At 37.0% G+C, this 21558-nt stretch overlaps 1 pseudogene; it reads left to right on the forward strand.

Annotated features, from left to right (window-relative positions):
* The first annotated feature begins 19507 nt into the window (after positions 1 to 19507).
* On the forward strand, positions 19508 to 20838 carry LOC113312655 (annotated as a pseudogene).
* The last annotated feature ends 720 nt before the right edge of the window (positions 20839 to 21558 follow it).

Below are 21558 nucleotides of genomic sequence, written 5' to 3' on the forward strand. Positions count from 1 at the left end.
ATTACCTTAGTCTCCCAACCTAAGTCATATGCTTAAGTTGAGAATCCAAGGTGCCTCTCCCGGATGGGCTTTATTGACCCCAAATCTCCATGACTCAGGTTCCGGGGGCGGTGTAACCTTTCCCTGAGCCATGCAAAAGGTACCCCCTTATATGACGTATTTTAGGTCTTACATTTACCTCTTGCGAAATTGTATTCACGAACTAGGGTGTACGCCATAAAGGTTCCGCCCCTTTCTCTTTCGTCATTGTTCTCTGATTGTCTTTTGTAGAATTCATTATCTCTGCGAGATTTCGCACATCATCACATCGTATTTGCATTTCTCAATCTCTTTTTTATCATTCAGTAAAATGTATTTTTTAAAATTTTCGTAACAAATCAACCATTCATACACATCTTATTTTCTGCTACTGCTTCCTTGGTAGTGGTATGTTCACCATTTCTTATTCTGAGCTAGCATTAGTTTCGCAACATTTCTTCTTCTTTTCGTTCGATTGCATCCACCATCAATCTCTCACTTCTTTGTGTCTCTTTGATTTTGCGTCGCCAACTTTCCTTCTTGTTTGCTCTTCCTTCGCAGGATTCTATCTCAGTTTCGTAACATTTCTTTCCTTCAACCCAATCTCCTTTTATGATTCCTACACCGCTGGGGTGAGGGAATTCGATGCACTGGTGGAAAGTTGAAGCTACACCTAGAATCCCATGTAGCCAAGGTCGACCAATTAATGCATTGTAGGGTGACTCTACGTCAATAACACATAACAGGATTTCAAAAGATATTCCCTTCAATGGAATTCGCATAGTAACCTCCCCTTTAGGCTTGTTGGCAGTACCATTAAAACCATATATCTTATATGTTGATGGTATAAGATCATCATCTATCCCTCCCATGGTTTTATAAGTATGATAGAATAAGATGTTCACAGAGCTTTCGGTATCGATTAGAATCCTATTTAATTGCCCATGAGTCTTCAGCTTCATCATCTTTATCTTCTTTCGGTTTTGGATTAATTTCTAATTTTACCACCAATAGATTGTCATGTACCTCTCCACCTTCGGGGACTTCTTCTGCGGTAAAAGAAATAGTCTGCTTCTTCTACTCCTCTAGTGGCGAGATTTTCGCAATGTTCATAATTTCTTTTTCATCACTATCTCTTGCGAACACTCTACTCAAAACATTGTCATGAAAATCTTCAATTGTCTTGTATGAATGTACGATGGAGTGACAGAATAGATTTTTTTCTTTTGCTCCAACTTCTACAAAGAACGTTTCCTTCTCTTTCGCCGTGTTTACTCTGTGATGCTCTGGTGGTGGTGGTAGTAATGGTTGAGATTGTAGGTGCCGTACCAGAAAGTGGTTTAGTTTTCCTTGATCTATCATTCTCAGAATAATTATCTTTATATTTCTGCAATCATTTGTAGTATGTCCATAAAAATGATGGTAAGAACAGAACTCATGACTTCTGCAGCTTGGAGGTGGTTCCGTTCCCATGTTCCATGGTGTTGGTATATTCTCTATCAAAATTATAGCTTCCCATATTTTCTCCACACTTGCATTCAGAGGTGGCATCTTGATTTCTTCCCATACTACCTTGTGACCTCCTTGTCCTCTATTATAATTTTGTCTTTGACCTCCATGGGTTTCTTGCGGATGATCAAGTCTTTGAATCTTATTATTTCCACCACGATTGTAGAAATTTCTTTCTCTTTCATACTCCTCTTGATCTCGGCTTCCCATAGCCAACAGTTTCTGTTGATTGCTGCCCGTAACCTTTTCTTGTTGAACTTGCAAAGTGCTCGCCACTGTGTTTATTAGTTTAGGTAATAAGCTTGCATTCTCTGCTTGTGAATTGGTGTTCGCAACTGGGTATGATTCCATTCATTTTGTCTTTCCTCTAGAGCAATATACTCTTCCTGAAGTTCTCACAGTTCAGTCATTGTGATCGTATTCTTGACTCTGAAAATTTAGTATACAATACATTGGTTGCGAACATAGCATTGATAAATGATAAGATAAGATATATCTCATCCACACGGCCAGCCATTTCACTACACATAGTTCTCCACCTTTTAGTTAGGTGCTTCAAACTTTCGCCAATCCTTTGCTTTAATCCAAACATCTTCAATACCAGGTCGCGAAGAATTGTTACTTATATATGCCCCCAAGAATGTGGTCTGCAAGTGATTGAAAGATGTTATTGTATTTTTTGGTAGACCTTCGAACCATTTTAACGCCTCTCCTATTAGACTGGATGCAAAATACTTGCACAATACGGCATCATGATTTTCCCATTGCAACATGCACCTCACGTAGGCTTTAATGTGTTGAATTGCACAAGTTGTTCCATCGAAAATGCTGGTTAATACGGGCAAATTGCATTTAGGAGGTATTCCTCCTAGTTGTACTTCTCTTGTAAATGGAGTTTTCGCAGCTTCTTCTATAGCTTCATCTAATTGTCTTCTGCCTACTTCTCCTCTATTATTTAGCATCCCTCTCATTTCTTCCAATTCTTTTAAGATTTGTTTATTTACGCCTGAATTTTGATCCATTGGTATTTTTAATTTCGCCTCCCTTCTTCTGCGTTCATGTCCTTCTTCTCTCGCGAAATTTCGCATTTCTCTTCATCATCCTCATCTCGTCTTCTCCTGCGATCCTCTTCCTCATCTCTATCTTGAATTCGCATATGATGATGTCTCTTATTTTACCCTCCATGATTTTGTTCATTTCTTATCAATTCCATTCGTTGTCTTTCATCCCTCCTTTGTACTCTATCATACTCTTCATTGAGATTACCGTTATTCCGGTTTTGTGTACACCTTCTTTCTCGATTGTCTTGGTTATTCTGGAGAATCGCCTCCTGCAGCTCTTGTTCTTCCATTTCCGCTCTCAATATTTCATGTTCGCGAGTTAAACATGTTTGTTCATCATAGTGTCTTTCAATTTCTTCTTCTATCGTTTGTTGATTTCTTTGAGCTTCTCTCTCATGTAAAAATCTCCTTCCTTCCTCTCGATTCCCTTCGCCATCTTGATTATTTAGTCCCTGACGTTGTTCATTCTCTTGATTGCTATCATTTTGCCTATCATCAAAAGTTTCATTTTGTGGAACGTAACGACCATCAATCCTTTCTTTATCTTCGCGATGTTCTTCATTAGGATTTGGTATTTCTTCTCGAATATTATTTCCAGCAATAACTGTGGGTGAGTTTCGCCTCATCTCTCTTCTAGTCGATCTTGAACATGATCTTCTAGTACTTCTCGATATTCTACTCTGTAGTCTCATATTTTCCATCCTCAATTCGTGATTTTGCCTTGTTAGATCTGCACGTTCTTCTGCCTCATCTCTTCTTTCTTCATGTATTCTTCGTCTCAGCGTTTCTAACGCTCCAATTTCCTCATCTCCATGAATTATTCCTTCATCTGCTTCTTGATTTCTCTCTACCTGTCTATGGTTTCTGGTTTACTGCTCTTCTTCTACTTCTTCTGCTGAATTTGATCGCCAAGTGTGTATACTCACTCTATCATAATCCATAGTTCTATTTTGTACCGGTGTTTGTTGAACTGGTTGTTGAATTTGATTTTCTCCATCATTTCTCCTTCTAGTAGATTCTCCCATTTCACTTCTCTCCCTTCCAGCAAGTCTTTTACTTCTTCTTCTAGCAGTTGTCGGTTGTTCCGATACATTTATCCTTCTAGACATTCTTTCAATACTAACAAATTGTAAGAGATTATGTAAGTTTTTTCACCAATTACTTTCAATTATAATAAATCACAATATTAATCTTCAACTTTTTCTAGAACAATCTTCAATATTCAACCCCGTCCCTGTTTCTATCGCCATTATATAGTTGCAGGAAATCCTACACTACACTCCTCACAAGATTTCATTAACATTCAACTCATTTTTGGATTAACAATCTTAATTTTATTGATGAATCTTTGAACAATCTTACAAGAAAAGATAAAGGAATCAAGAATAACCACTGCTCTAGATTTTCTCTCTCCTATTTACTTGCTTCTCACTCAAAAGAGATCTCTCCCCTTCCTTTACAATTGAACGGCTATTAATAGGAAATTACATAGTGGATGACATCTAATCTGTCCTTTATTTTAGGATATGACTTGCGACACTATCGCAACATTATAATTATCAATCTCGCAAAACTTCCTTATTTTCGCAGGACCGTCACACTTTTCTCATGATTTGGCTGATGTCGTTTATTATGTCGTTTCTGAAGTTGTTCTGCGACACTATCGTGTTGTGTTGTTAATAATTTCGCTGAGGCATTATTGCTGCGAGATTCTGATCATACATAAACCTCCATCATGTTTAAAATCCCTTGAAGTGTTTTCGGGGCTTGAAAAGAAGCTTGAGAGCTTATCTATTGATGTTGAGTTATACCTCCAGAAAGAGCAAGAATCTCTTGACATGATAAATAAAGTTATGATGAATAATATTCATGTTAAGGTTGATATTGATTTACTAATCAGTGAGAGCAATGCTCCTCCTCTGCGTAATCCAATTAGTTGTGATAAACTAAATGAATTACAAGAGGAGTTTAAATCTCAGTCATCTGAGTGTATCACCTCAAAGCATGAATTGTTTCGTTGCTCAATTTCTGATACTTCATATCAAGATAGTAGTATTGTCTTCTTTTATGAAGAATCTAGGACGTATCGTTTTATCAAAAGAGTTTCCCTTCGCAATACTAAAAACTATCTGCAGAAACTGTTTTTTATAAATTGGAAAACAAGAAATCAGAAACACAAATCTTTTTGGGTTCTCTTGAAGTTCTTTGATAGACTTATAAAAACAGTTCCTTGGGTGTTTCTCAACACTACAAGATTTAAGAGTTGTTGGAAAGAAACTCTTTCTTGGTGCCATGGTGAGTAGGACATTGTTCACCTCAACATAACTTGTTTGTGTTGAAAGTGCATCCTCACCAAGAAATGCCCTGCTATGTATACGGTGAGGGAAGCACAACAACTGGGGCGCACAGATTATATTCGGTAAGGCTGTAGAATTCAATTGGACTCTTCTAACAAGGTATGTCTATAAACTTGAGCAAGTTTTATGTTTTTATTACTTGTTTGAGTACTTATAATGATCCATATACCTTTATTATCGTTCATTTCTACCTAACTTGATCTGTGTTTAAGGTTCTTAAATGTTTAGGTTTGAAAACATTAGTTCGGGATGTTTGGACTTCATGGTACACATACCAAGTATGCATAACATCATTTAAAACCAAAATCCAAGGGTTTAAGTTTGAAAACTTCTCCAAGATACGAAAATTCATTTGCAAACCCGTATGCATACTTGACGTCGATATTCGGTAAACTTGTTTTGGCCATAACTTCTTCATCAGAACTCGGAATGACCTCATTATTTTTGGATTATCTTCCTCTTTGAATTATCTTCAAAATGGATATGAGAATTCTTGTATTTGGATGAGTTAAGATTGGTTTTTGCCCCTTCTCATGTTTTTGAGTGTTTTGCTCCGTTTCGTCACACTTGTTCCACTTGTCTTGGACTTGGGCACTTGTTATTCGTGGAGTACTACTCTTCTAAGCTCATCTGTAGATTTTACAAGAATGTTGTTGGTTAATCACAAAGAAGGAAGTTCAAGAATGGACAGTAACTTGCATTACTATGGGATTCTTGAATATTCACGATCATTTTATGTGGACTATGGTGCATGGTTGTTAATGACTTTGTATGTTCTTCTTTGTTAAGAAAATCTTTTTATACACCTTTGGTAGCTATTATTGGTGTAAATCCGGGAGAAAAAGATTGATTCTACCCTCTAAGGAAAAATCATCTTGTATGTGCATTACGAGTTTATCTTGATGCCTAGGAAACTTCTTATGAGAATTTATTCTTGTTTTTGAGAAGGATTACTAGAGTTTGGAATAGCCATTATTGTGATTACACATAGATATGTCTAACATTTTCATCTTCATGTTTTTAGGTTTTTGGTTTAAAATTTTAAAACTTTTTGGAGGATGATGTTTTGCAATATTTAATCTTTATGATTTGTTATATTACAACTTGTTATGGGATATTGGTGTTTACGTCCGTGAACTATGTTGTCTCATATTTTGTCAAAAGTAAAGTCGTTCACGATCGGTATTCATGTATTGGTTTAAGGATAGATAGACTTTTGACATTTACAAAAGTTAAGCCTATATTGTCAATCTTTGACGGAAGATAGGTTAAAATCTTTTGTATCCAAGGATTATTTCTATTGTATATGCTTGTGCAAAAGAATGAATCCTTGTGTATTCCACGGTATTGATCTTCATTGATCCATCTTTTTGTATTACCGTGAGGCTCCGTGATGTGTCTTATGTTGAGCACGATACAACTAAGTTGATTATTTTTTATTAACTTTGTTGGTTGTTCCGTGAGGTACGTTATGTTGAGCATTTAGAACTAAATTAATCATCTTCTTGGTTATTTAGTAATTACTCCACAAGTTCTCTTGTGTTGAGTATATGAACGATTAAGCCAATCACTCTCTTGTATGGTTATCTTAGTCGTTGCTCTGTAAGTTTACTTATGTTGAGCACAATAAATTAAATTGATCACTCTTGTGGTTAATTTGATTATGTATTCCGGTTAAATTATTCATGGGTTTACTTGTGAATAATTTGATTGAGTTTTGGATATAAAAATCATTCTCATGGTTTTGGTGTCCAATAAAAATCCTTCGTTTCTCTTGAAATTAAGGTTGCTCGTTGTTGTTCTTTCGGGAATGACATCAAATGGGGGAGAGTTCTTTTGAACTTGTGATTAATGGTTATATCTTGAGGGGTGTGCGGCTGTGGAATTTTAGAGGGGTTATCTTGTATCTTTAAAATCCTTGATGAATGATGTTAGCTTCGGCTATATGATTGCATCTAAATAAGATGATGTGTGTTTCTTTCTCACAGTCATGAAATGTCTCTTACGGAAATTTCATTATGATCCCGTTCTTGTACCTTTGCCAATTTTATTGACAAAAAGGGGGATAATTAATATGTAGTTCACACTACAAATACATATGGTTTTCGGATCATTGTGTAAGAGGGAGTGGTTTTCATGTGAGATGGAGTATTGACTAAGGGGAAGTGATACATATCACCATAGTATTATTGTTGAAGTTGTGATACAATTGGACTTTGATACTGTGTAATAATACTATGATACTGTGATGTATTTTCAAATGTTGTTGTAGATAGTGGTAAAAATTGGGTTCTTTTCGAACTTGTGAAGGTAACTCTTTTTTTTTTTTAAGATTTAAATAAATAAATGAATGAAGGAAATTAATTTTTTTTTTTTGATAGTAATGTCAAGATTTTAGAAGGATTAAGGCTCAGGATTCACTACCACTTCAAGTTGATTGGTTATAAATAATATTTCGGAAATTATTATTAAGCTCTTTTTCTTATTAAATCACTTTTTAATTTAAAAGGTGTCCAAATATTAAGTTGTAATCCTTAAGCATGATTTATCAAAGAATTATTTTAAGCATAAAACATCAAATTGATTCACAACTAATTAAGATAACCATTTTCTCTTTTTTTTATATTTATCCAAGTGAATTAAATAAAGTAAATAATTAAAGAAATTATAAATAAAAATATTACCAATCAAACATGAGTGAATAGATCCTCCATTGCCTCAATCACCAAGAATTTAGCCGCTCATCATGTTGGAAAACCTCTCAAAATATTTCATTGATGCTCAAAAGTGTTTTACAATGAAGAGAAAGACAAGAAAATGATGTAAAACAGGATTTTGCGACCCACAGAAGGCGTCCAGAATCAACGACAGAGCTGAAGTGCTGTTGTCGTTGAAGAGCTACGACCAACGCCTGTGAGTCTCTTTCACTGTTGATAAACGACTGCTGCTGCGAGTCCGTTCTTCGTGTTCTTCGTGTTCATCAGCAGCAGCAGCAGCAGCAGAAACCGAGTTTGGGAAAACTCGAATTTCTTCTTCTCTGGCTCTCCTCAGCCCCCCAGACTCTCGACAGCCCTTCTAGACAACCATATCAACATATTTATAGCCAACATACCCATCGAATCTCGCTCATTCACTCCATATAATTCTCTTTAACTCGGCAGTAAAGAAAAATATTCTTGGGAATATTTTCTTTCCATTCTTGCTCTGGTACGCATAGATTTCCATCCTGGTCACTCTAGAAGTGTTTAAATACGACCCACAACGTTGCTAGAGCCCTCATGCATGAGAAGAACACGCTCAAATCTTCTCCAATCCCGTGTCCAACCCGTGTTTCCCTGTTTTGCTTCCGTGAATTGTCCAGCTAATTATGGCCAAATTTGATCGAACCAAAAGCCCAAAACGTGTTTGATAGGACATAAAACAACTTCCTACCAAAAATCAGCCATTGGATCGCCCTAGAACACGTTCAAAAATTCCAACAAACATCTGCCAGTGATATATTTTTTTCCCGCCAATTTTTGGTTTTTGAATTTGGGAAGAAGATGTCCTCCCTCTAACCAGAACTGGGGTGTGAATAGCAGCTGCCTTGGGGTGACCTGTGGGTGCCCCTTAGTAATTAGGTTACCCCTTATCCAAAAGCGAGAGTCCGAATAACACTTGTCCTCCGGGTGACAAAATCAACTTTTCGAGCCGAATTTTCCAAAAATGTTTATTTCCTAAAAATACATAAAAACATAATATTAGTACAAAAATAGAGTTCCAACAATAGAGACATTGAGGACAAATTAGTCACAAAAATGTGTCTATCAAATACCCCCAAACTTATTATTTGCTAGTCCTCGAGCAAAAATTATTCTTGAAAAGTGACCGAGTTAATCTCGGGTGGGTTTATAAGAGGTGTACCCACAAAAACCAATACTCCAGACCCTAGCTATCTACGAAAAATCTTGGAAAGCACTAAAGAACCTCCTTGGTTTGCATACTTATTAATTACAGGAGGAAGTACCCTGATGCGAAATTCCAATTGATGTATACGAGTTTGCACTCAAGCATACTAAAATTCATATAAGTGACAGAGCTCTACTAAGATAGTTTCACGATGGACATCATATTCGGAGTCAGACTAATCATATGGATAGAAAAAGAGATGGATATAGAAAAATATAGATGGTTTTGATGTTAACTAGGTGAACGATGTTTCTCATATCTGTCTGAAGGCCACTGCCAAAATAAACCTATCCTAAATGACTGAGATAGTCTGACTAATATCAAATCACTGGCATATACAAGGGAACCAGCATTCGATAATCCTAACTCTAGGTCAACACAACTGGCATATATAAGGGTTCCAGTGGTCGACTTTATTGAATTTTATTCCGTTTGGTCAAATGGTCTGGTCTAAATTTTTTTTTTTTTTTTTCATTTTTTTTTCAATACTCAGTCACTCTATTTTACCCTAGCAGTGGGAACAACTTGAATCGTGAGCCCCACCTAAACACCTAGAGAAACATAGTTTAAAAATAAAATAAAATAGAAACAGAAATGAAAAGGACTCAACGAGATATGGCGAAATTATCATGTTATTTCTAACACCTGAGCTCTATGCTATTATGAATAGACTCTTTAGATGTTTCCATCTAGTCAGATTGGTCCCTCAATTCCTAAAACCAAAATGCTTCCATCCACTTAGATTGGTTAGTGCCATCCTCAATACGCATAAATTTCTAGGCTCTGGAGTTTATTTATTGCACAACTAAAAAGTTTCTCCCAATACCCCCAAACTTAAATCTAACATTGTCCTCAATGTTCTAAAGATAAAATTAAAAACATGAACAAGGAGAAACGGTTAATATTTGAAGTAAAAGAGTTAAGGAAGGATATTACCGTGTTGCGTGAGATTGGGTTACCTCCCAAGAAGTGCTAAGTTTAAAGTCTTCAGCCAGACTAAGAAAGGTTTAATCACCTCGAATCATATAGCAATAGCCGAAATAATTGTGGGTTATCGAAACCAAATAGAGCTATCACAAGTAAAAGGAATCTGCAACAAGCCAAGAAAATGAACATGTACTGCATACCCTTATCTAGTTTCCTGATTAAGATACCTATGTCCCATTGTGGTTCAGGTTCAGGTTCTATGAAAGGATCTTGGTAGAAAATTTTCATTGGATGCACTTCCTCACAGCTAAGATCCAACAGTTCAGGTTTAAAAGTCTGGAAAAACTCAATTAAAAATAATAACAACCTGAATAAATGGGGATCCTTAAAGTCAATCAGATTTGACTTACACAGCTGACCACAAAGAGAGTGGTGGTCTTCCTTAAACAAATGTGTCGATTCTAATTTCCTAAAGCATTTAGGTTTAGTCTCACAACTTAATATTCGACACATTTGAAATCTATATGTTCCCACATTTGGAAGAAAACTATTTGGTGGGAAAAAAAAATCAATCTTGGTATTATTGCCTGGGTTAACCACATCAACCAGAGGATGGGTTTCTAACAGTTGAGACTCTTGTTGGATATCATTAGGTTCTGGAAAACGAGTACGAAGATAATCTTGTAAGATGGTTGAGGCATTGATGTCAAGTCCCAAGTGAGGGACCTTACTAAGAGTTAAAGCACATGGAGAATGATACTCACCCCCAAACTTAGAGTTTTCGGCGTCTCTAGATAGACTGGTCATAACCTCCCTAATTTCTAGGTCTGCAATTGATTTTTCTAAGTCAGGTTCATCCTCACTCATTTCTACGAGTTCATTTTCTTTTTCTAAGACTAATGTTTCTAAATCGCTAGACTCTAAAACAATATTCTCAGAATAAACTCGTTCCTCTAGACCATTATCGGCTTCGTAATCCTCGTCTAAAAATGTGGTATCTCTAGTCAAATCCTCGTCCTTTTGAATAGGTGAATAATTATTAAAATTATTTGGATTTGAACTAGAAATAACATTATCATTATAAGGCTCAATTGGAGAAACAAATTCCTGATTACTCTGCCTACATATTTCAGATTCTTCATCATCACTATCCTCATCATCATGATACAATTTTTGAAATTCAAGAATTCTCAATCTTTGTTCCAAACTACATGGTCTATGTTTATAATATTTCTCATAGATCGTTAGAGGTGATTCCTCAATAAAAGTTGGAGTATCCATATATCGCTGCCCACGCATATATTCACCAAGAGTCATTTCCGAAGACGTCTCTTGATAACGAGAATTTCTAGACATATATTCTCGCAACGTCATCGTAGGTGGCGTCTCCTCAAAAGGATTCATCACCGAAGAAATATAAACTACAGAGGGATTCTATACAATCACAAACAAGGCCGACTCGACTCCACCAAAGCAAACCTAAAGATTTCTAGCAAACAAAAAGCATGATGGCTCCACTTAGATTGTTTCTAGACCAGCTTCTATCTTCCGAAAGGGAATTCGTTGCAATTTGAGCAAACCCCTCTGGAATCAATCCGAGTCAAAGTAAGTTGAATTGAGGCGAGGGAAGCTCATTGGAGCTTTGATACCCAAGGCCTCACCGCTATGACAAGGCGGCGCAGTCACGCATTCAACTCACAGAAACCATCATGAACTTTGGAGTGTGCTTAAAGAGCAAACAATATTTTTCGAACGAGTTTCCTATTAAGCTCGTTACCCTATTGGTCTCGTTCTATTCCAAATTTTAAGCTTGGGTTCGCGTTAGGTTTCGTTTTCCTAAGGCGGGCAAGAAGGGAACGGTGATGAAATCCGAACCCTTATCTTGTTTAGGCCAGGCCTTGCCCTTTACTAGGAAAATAAAGACAGTCTGGTTCGTCCTCAAACAATTATCACCTTAAGGCAGACAGTAACCCGCTTGCAGGAGATTCGCGGGTGTTTCGATTGGACTTACCTCCCGTACCAGACGGGCGATGAACCGTTGTCGTCGACTCGGGCCACGACTCCTATGCCGTGTGCGAACCCGAGGGGCCGAGACGATATAGTAATCGTCGTCCTTCCCTGCACACAGTTTATATAAATTTTTTTTTTTTAATAATAATACCCTTCCGTAGGGTTAAAAAAACAAAGTCCAATTGTTTAAAGTCCAAAGTCCAAAATAAATAAAAAAAAAATTACAGTTTTCCTCACACACTCTATAAAAATTAAAAATTAAATCCTAAAATTGTCCTTTTTTTCTTCTCTTTTCGCTTTTCGCTTTAAGATTTTTCCTCTCCAAGTCCTTAGTTTTCACTTTGAACCTGCAAAATAAAGACAAAAAGAAACGTAAAAAGGAACAAACAATTCTAAAAAAAATAATAAACCTAAAAAAAAAATTATACCTAAGCACAAATCCGCGTCGGCGGCGCCAAAAATTTGATGTATTTTCAAATGTTGTTGTAGATAGTGGTAAAAATTGGGTTCTTTTCGAACTTGTGAAGGTAACTCTTTTTTTTTTTAATATTTAAATAAATAAATAAATGAATGAAGGAAATTAAATTTTTTTTTTTGATAGTAATGTCAAGATTTTAGAAGGATTAAGGCTCAGGATTCACTACCACTTCAAGTTGATTGGTTATAAATAATATTTCGGAAATTATTATTAAGCTCTTTTTCTTATTAAATCACTTTTTAATTTAAAAGGTTTCCAAATATTAAGTTGTAATCCTTAAGCATGATTTATCAAAGAATTATTCTAAGCATAAAACATCAAACTGATTCACAACTAATTAAGAAAACCATTTTCTCTTTTTTTTTTATATTTATCCAAGTGAATTAAATAAAGTAAATAATTAAAGAAATTATAAATAAAAATATTACCAATCAAACATGAGTGAATAGATCCTCCATTGCCTCAATCACCAAGAATTTAGCCGCTCATCATGTTGGAAAACCTCTCAAAATATTTCATTGATGCTCAAAAGTGTTTTACAATGAAGAGAAAGACAAGAAAATGATGTAAAACAGGATTTTGCGACCCACAGAAGGCATCCAGAATCAACGACAGATCTGAAGTGCTGTTGTCGTTGAAGAGCTACGACCCACACCTACGACCAACGCCTGTGAGTCTCTTTCACTGTTGATAAACGACTGCTGCTGCGAGTCCGTTCTTCGTGTTCTTCGTGTTCATCATCATCATCAGCAGAAACCGAGTTTGGGAAAACTCGAATTTCTTCTTCTCTGGCTCTCCTCAGACCCACAGACTCTCGACATCCCTTCTAGACAACCATATCAACATATTTATAGCCAACATACCCATCGAATCTCGCTCATTCACTCCATATAATTCTCTTTAACTCGGCAGTAAAGAAAAATTTTCTTGGGAATATTTTCTTTCCATTCTTGCTCTGGTACGCATAGATTTCCATCCTGGTCACTCTAGAAGTGTTTAAATACGACCCAAAACGTTGCTAGAGCCCTCATGCATGAGAAGAACACGCTCAAATCTTCTCCAATCCCGTGTCCAACCCGTGTTTCCCTGTTTTGCTTCCGTGAATTGTCCAGCTAATTATGGCCAAATTTGATCGAACCAAATGCCCAAAACGTGTTTGATAGGACATAAAAAAACTTCCTACCAAAACTCAGCCATTGAATCGCCCTAGAACACGTTCAAAAATTCCAACAAACATCTGCCAGTTGATATATTTTTTTCCCGCCAATTTTTGGTTTTTGAATTTGGGAAGAAGATGTCCTCCCTCTAACCAGAACTGGGGTGTGAATAGCAGCTGCCTTGGGGTGACCTGGGGGTGCCCCTTAGTAATTAGTTTACCCCTTATCCAAAAGCGAGAGTCCGAATAACACTTGTCCTCCGGGTGACAAAATCAACTTTTCGAGCCGAATTTTCCAAAAATGTTTATTTCCTAAAAATACATAAAAACATAATATTAGTACAAAAATAGAGTTCCAACAATAGAGACATTGAGGAAAAATTAGTCACAAAAATGTGTCTATCATACTGTATAACAATGATCGAGACCGATGCTTTCTTATTGTTATAGCTACGGGTCTTCAACAACGGTGATGCTAAACTTACAACCTTTGGGATCATTGGAGTACTTGGAAGTGACGAAGATTTCGAGGAATGTTGAAGATTAGACATGTGGAATAGGATCTACTAAAGTTTCATTATCTTTTTTGTATTCCATATATATTAATAGTTTTGTCACTAAAATTGACAAAGGGGGAGATTGTTAGAGCACTGCCCGGTCAAACTCGCATGCGTTGCTATCTCAAGCATGTTTGTCAATGTTAGTGATCAAAACTATAAGTCTTGATTTCTAGTCTCTTATAGCTAAGTCTCGGACTAGGATAGTAACTGTAGTTAAGCTCAAGGACTTCATTGCGATTCCTCATACAAGTAGAAGATCTACTCAAGGAACCAGTGGAACTTCTCGATAAAAAGGTAAGTGGAGACTTGAACTTATCTGTCACTCAAAAGTCTATCTATTCAATCTTCTACTCTTTGAGACAAAAGTCGTATGCTATATATATAGACTAGATCATACACATTTGGTATTTCGAGCCGAGTATACCTCGCCTATCTATATCTCGAAATATGTGTTGGTAAGCTTTTCGCTTCGAACAAGTTTATCTTTACCTAGTGACGAAAGTCATATAGGTTTCAATCACTTTGAAAATTGCTTTGACGAGAAATAGTGTATCAACTGTATAACGTCCTCTAAGAATGTTTCAATGATTGGAATGAGAGTTTAGATTACATAACGAATGGATTCCTTGAACCGAAGTTTTCGAACTTTGTTGATCAAGAGAACCGGAAGAATGGCAAGTGCTAAGTCCCCGAACTGCCGAAGTTCTCAAACCCGAGAATTTCTGCTGGAGTTGACAAACTACTTGCGTGAGCCAAGTCTGCGAACCCAGTCCGCGAACCGGTGTAGTTCTCGAACCCGATAATTTCTGCTGGAGTTTGTAAACTCTATCCGGTGTCTTAAGTCCGCGAACCTAGTCTGCGAACTTGAGAAGGTTATATATCTAAAGATGATTTCTGAACTTAATCTTAAAAGACTAAGGAACGCATTTGCAAACCGTGGCTATTAAAGTTCATGAACCAATTGGAGTGAATCAAATCATCTTTGCTTCAATTTTGTCTTGTGTAGTTACATAATATTTCCTTGCAATTGAACAACTCTCTTAACTAGTTCATTTGAGTCAATTGAACTAGTTATGGTGAAGAATAACATGGTTGGTATGAAACGCTCATATGGTTAACCTCTTTGGGTAGACTATTATTGAACCAACAATGTACACGTTTGGGTGCGGTTAACAAACCTAGAAGCGTACAGTCATTTGTGTATGACAAGATAAGTTTTTGATCTAACGATTGAGAAGTATTAGCTTGAACCTAAATCAGGTTTTCATCTAACGGTGAATATTGATTGCTTTGTAACTAAGGCAAAACCCTGATTTGAAAGGTTATATAAAGGAGACATCTAGTATTGTGCAAAACTAATCCCCACACCTTAGTGTGATACTAGTTTGCGTGCTAGAGTCGTTTCTCCTTTAACCTTAGGTTTTCTTCTTCTAAAACCAAGTTAACGACTTAAAGACTTCATTGGGATTGTGAAGCCAGGCCGATACTACTTTTATCGTAGTTGTGTGATCTGATCTTGCATCTTCTATCGTAATAGTACAATCATATTGATTGGATAGAGATCGTGAGAGATCTCCGATAAACAAGATATAAAAAGTAATCACAAACACATTCGTCTCATTGTTTGTGATTCCGCAACATTTTGTTTCGCTACCATACGATTAAAATTGTTATGAGGTAATTGATTAATCTAGGTTGTTCATCGGGAATATAAGACCGGATTATCAATTGGTTTTTGTTCACCTTGATTATAATCAAAAGATGGAACAAAAACTTTTAGGGTTTTTCTGTGGGAGACTGATTGATCCTTTGATAGACTTGTCAGTGTGAGACAGATTTGTTTATTGTTAAAGCCTGCGATTTTGAGTCGTAGCAACTCTTAGTTGTGGGTGAGATCATCTAATGGAATCAAGTGCGCAGTATCCTGCTGGGATCAGAGGCGTAGGGAGTAAAACTGTACCTTGGATCAGTGGGAGACTGATTGGGGTTCAACTATAGTCCAGTCCGAAGTTAGCTTGGAGTAGGCTAGTGTCTGTAGCGGCTTAATACAGTGTGTATTCAATCTGGACTAGGTCCCGAGGTTTTTCTGCATTTGCGATTTCCTCGTTAACAAAATTCTGGTGTCTGTGTTATTTATATTTCCGCATTATATTTGTTTATATGATTGAAATAATACAGGTTGTGTGTTTGAATCAATCAATTGTAAATCCGACCTTTGGTTGTTGATTGATATTGATTGATCCTTGGACATTGGTCTTTGGTACCGTCCAAGTTATTCCTTGTGTTTGATTAGAACTCGCAGGATCTTCTTGAGTAAATCAAGAGAGAGATATAAACTCGTTGATATACTTTTAATTGATTGAGTCTTGTTGATTCTCTTGAAAGTATATTCGAGTTTGTCCATACAGATTGCTAAGCGAAATATTGGGTGGTGTTGTTAGACCCCCGCTTTTTCAATGAGGCATTGTATTTTTATCCCTGAGATGAGGTGGCTTGTAAATGGGTCTGCTTCTTGCTACATTTTGAACTTCATCACCACCGTAACTTTTGACCGGATCCACCAACCTAAACGAATATTTATCCGCGAAGATCTCACTAATGTGAATAGGTCGATTGACAACAGATTCTTGCTTGTAGATTGAGTCGGCTAAATTTGTCTGGTTTTCTGCCAAGATAAAATTGACTTTGGTTCCCTTTGATGATAAGGTAATGGGTGCTTTGCCTCTGCAAAATTCCTCTGGGGACGTCTATATCTTCCCTGATTCGCTCTGCCCCTGGTATGGTCGTACGGGTGATGCAATTAATGATGTAACTGGCACATTATTCACTTGATTTTCATATGTAAATGTGGTTCCTCCATTATTATTCCCATTAGAGTTCTCTGGATTGGTCAACCTTATCATGTTGCCCGTGTCCAATGCATTTTGAATCTGTGAACCCGCCATCCATAAAGAGTGTAATGTTGGATGGTAAGATGATATCAGCCGGTTCCAATATTCATGGTTCAAATAGTTCATTATAATATCTATCATCTCTTCTTAGGTTAATATCTCATCAATCTCTAGTGCCTGGTCCTCCATCGTGGAAAGAACTCCGTAAATGACTCAGTGGGTCCTTGTTTGACCGCCTCTAAGTGTTTCCGAGTAAACCGAATTTCAAGGACCAACATAAACCGTCTCACAAATATATCGACCATATCCTGCCAATTCGAAACTAGACTTGGGTCTGTCTTCATCAACCACTTCAAGGCGGTTCCAGTCAAACTCCTTTGGAACAATTGGACTAGCAACCCGTCATTAATACCCAGTGGCTTCAAGTACCCAACATACATGCGAATATGGATTTTCGGGCACCCAGTTCCATCATATATGTGAACCCGCCTTCCATGTGTATCTATTGTACCCTCATCCATTTTTCACAAGGTCTTCTTAATCTTTTTGAGCCTTTGGGACAACTGTTTTTCTCGTGCCATGGTTTCTCCCAATTCTACAAAATTTTCCTCATCACCCATTCCAGACCCATCATTTTTTCCTAGAGTCTCAGCAACAGCTTCAAGAGTAAACTTCTTGGTCTTATATTCGAGTTCAGTAAACTTATTATCCAACATCTTTTGGAATTGTTCGCGTAACCAGTCCAATGCCCCAGGGTTGCCACTCATTTCAGATTCTATGGCCATGTCCCTGTTTTCAAGGAAACAAAAGAATATATGGTAACACAAGGGTGCTTATGCCTCGGATTTTGTGCAACAATGAATGCAATTTACAATTAATGCACGTGCATGCAGGTTTTACTAACTTTTGGGTAGGCTTGGGCTACCTTAGCAGAATATACCTCGGACGTAGTCGAAACTAGTCTTCTTTGGTATTGGGATAAGGCTTGTGGTGGTTCGGATGATAACGCCCAATGGATTCAACTTACTAGCCACGGATTTTCCTAAAAATCGGACTCCGAACGATGCGAAATGAAAATGCAAGATGATATGGGTGCGTGCACGTGTGTGTGCAAATACCGAGTAGTGTCCAATAAAAACCCTAAAATCTCAATTACTTTTCGAGTTAGATTCTCAACTACCCAGTGAAGTCGGCACTGTAGATATCATCGAAATCCGTTAATATCTCTAGATATCCAAAATGGGAATCGCGTGGAAAATTATTAATAAAAGAAGCCGCCACCCAACTTAGGGAGTTGCGACCCAAAACAAACACTGGTCCAAAATCAGAGAAAAGGTCCGGGAATCAAGATACGAGTTAGGAAGGTGTGAGGTACCTAACCCGTCTAATCCGAAGACTGGCCTCTACTTTATATTTGGGATTTTAGAGATTTTTTCCATTATACAAAATATGAGATAATGACTTCATAAAAATTATGAGCCAAAAATATCCAATGCACAAATTTATGCTTTCTCCAGTCGGAAAAACCTGCTCTCAAAGAAAAACCCAATTATTATTATTGAAAGAATGAACTAAGAAACTCAAAGATCGCAAATCAATATTATTATTATTATTGCCAAAACTAGTGACAAAACCCCTAGGTGAACAAACTAGTGATAAGAAAAAACCGGTCATATTATTTCTACCAAATAAAAACCATTTCAAATAAAACTGGGACAAAAACCCCAAGCCAAATAATAATGTGTAAATTTAGTTTTTGTTACTTTTAAAAAAGCCAAACATACCCTTCGACCTTTTCTTCTTCTTCTCTGATCTCTTCTTTCTTCCGTCTCCTTCTCCCACCATCATCATCACCAGCAGCAATAATGGAACTGCACGAGAAGAACAACGCTGACTCAAGAGGTAAAGAATTCGAGAGACGTTACCACCACCCTCCTCCGCCTCCTTCAATTCCTTAACCATCGACACCATTACCACCACCACCCCAACCTTAATTAAAACCCTAACCATAGGTTCATTTTCAAATTCAGAAGAAAACACAAGTGGATCTGGTGATGTTTTGATATTTCTGTAAGATTAGATGAATAAATTGTTGAAATTAGGGTTGCGATTGTAACTTCAATTGAAGAACAAGAAGAACAGGGATGGGTTGGTTACGAATTGATGATTGAGATCGATTTTCAAGGAAGAGATGACGGAGTGGTGATGTCAAATTTGATAACCTAATTTGTCTCATCGGCGATAGCGGTAAGAAATCACAAATTTCTTGTAATTTTTTGTTAATTTTTTTCAAATTTGTTGGTGGAATCAGTATTTTGGTTGTGAAATTGAAATGGAAATGCTAATTTCACAAAACTAGGATGAGTCTTTTGGTTGTTGTTTGATGGTGGTAGTGATTGGTTGAGATGATTCTGCGGTGGATTGAGTTGTCGATTGACAAGAAGAGATGTTGAACTGAAATGGGTTTTGTGGTGTTGGGATTTAATAGATTTGATTGTTTGTTTTGTTCCTAGGTTATGACTTAGATGGATTTGTTGATGGCAGTGGTGACTGTAAGCTAAACTGAACTGCAGGTGATGGATTAGGATGCATATGGAACTGGGTAAGAAGTCTGTTCATAATCATGGCGGCAGTGGCGGCGGAGGTGGTGGTGAGATAGCAAATATGAAATTGGTGGTAAGACATAAAGATCTTGCTCAAATTGTTGCTTGTATCAAATACTATCTTGAGAAAGTTGTTGTTGCTGGTGAGCCTGTCTCTAATCTGCTTGAAATTAGTCGTGCCCATCTAAATGAAAAGTTTGTAGTTTTGTTTTTGAATGTAAATTAAGTTTATTTGGGTTTAGGATTGATTGAGGTTTAACATTTTGACTGAGCAGAAACTGTCTTTTGACAAATTTGAGTTCAAGCTAGATATCAAAACCTCCTTTGGATATTTAGTATCGATTGGATACCGGCGCGCTTGTGGAACAAGGTCCGAAGAGTCACTTTTCCACATTGGAGCAACTCTTGGCATGGGAGAAGAAGCTACACCAGGAAGTTAAGGTATGCAGAATTGTACTGCTTGTTTGTGACACAAAATTGAGAACCACTAGACTAGGATATTGACCATTGAATTCATTATAAATTGGAAATTTGACCTTTGATAATTCAGATTTTAATTTGCTTGTGAAGCCATTAGGTGTCTTGTTGAGTTTCAATGTAACGTGGAGCATTAGTCTTAGTCTTAATGATTGCTTATATGTGTTATATGTTTCTTGATTTTTAGGCTCTTGAAGGGGAAAATATTGAGCATGAGAAGAAGTTATCAACATTGCAATCTTTGGAATATAGGGGAATTGGAGAAGCTAAATTGGACAAGAAAAAAAGCATCTGTAAAGAAGCTGCAGTCGATGATTTTGGTAACATCACAGTTGTGTCCACTACTTCATATCTTATCGTCCAAGTTAGGGACACTGAGCTTATTCAACTAGTTGAATATGCCACGGGTAACTCAATTCTCCTTGTTCAATTTTTTCTTTAATCTACATGCTGCCAGTGTCAGGAAGTTGCTTGCATCTTAATTGTTTAGTGTTTGTAGCCTATCCAACCTTGAAATTAAATAAATCTCATGCTTAAGAATTTTATTTGTCACAATATGCATGACTTTCGCCCGATTATACTCTCCTAGGTGTCCTGATATCTTTGTTCTTGTTTGGTTATCAACTCTGTATATGTTGACCTACGTTCGTAGCTAGTAAAATGTGATGTAATCAACAACGGATGTTTGATTTGTGTTGATAGTCACAAAACTCATATCAGAGACTTCGAACTTGTCTACAGCTTGTTCATTAACCATGTGCTAAGTAATAAGAAATTGCTTATTTATGTCATAAAAGTATGAAATGCAGGTTCATGTACATGTGGAGGTCAATGAATCAATAACATGCAGGTTCATGTACATGTGCAGTTGAATTATGAAGAAACCAATTATGGTTTCATCTTATTTATGATGAAACCAATTATGGTTTCATCTTATTTATGATGAAACCAAAATTGGTTCCATCTATCAATGAACATGTATAATATCTCTTATAATTTTTCTTACAGTTGAAATGGGAAGCAATTGCAGGTGGTGAATTGGATTGTGGAGCTGAGTAGAGTCAGCTAGGAGATGTTGCTGCCGATGCTTTCAGATTGGCAGTGTGCAAGTGTAGTTGCTGGTATTGTTGATATGGTTATTGCAGTGATGGGTTTGATATGGTTATTGCAGTGACAGGGTCTTGTGACGAGTTTCATTTGATGTTGCTAGTAAGCTCCGGTTGCAGCTGAAGTTAATATTATAGAGAAGGTGGTACTGGTATTGGATTTGAGTTGGTTCTCTATGAAGAATGGTTTGAGCTGATGCTTGAGAATGGTTTTTAAGTACAGTTGCAGGTTGAGAGTGTAGAGAAGAACTGAGATGCCTATGTTGGTGGTGATTATGAACTGCAGCTGGTGATAATCAGAATCCATGGAGGAACTGGTGTTGCTCTGGTTGAATTAATATGGATATTGCAGGTCCAGTTGAAGATAAAACTGAGCCTGAGATGGAGCATTTGTGGTGTTCAGGTATGAGCTTGAACTAAAATGGAAGGCAGTAATGCAGTGGGTATGGGATTTGAA

This window comes from Papaver somniferum, chromosome 9 (genome assembly GCF_003573695.1).
Source record: "Papaver somniferum cultivar HN1 chromosome 9, ASM357369v1, whole genome shotgun sequence".
Classification (NCBI taxonomy): domain Eukaryota; kingdom Viridiplantae; phylum Streptophyta; class Magnoliopsida; order Ranunculales; family Papaveraceae; genus Papaver; species Papaver somniferum.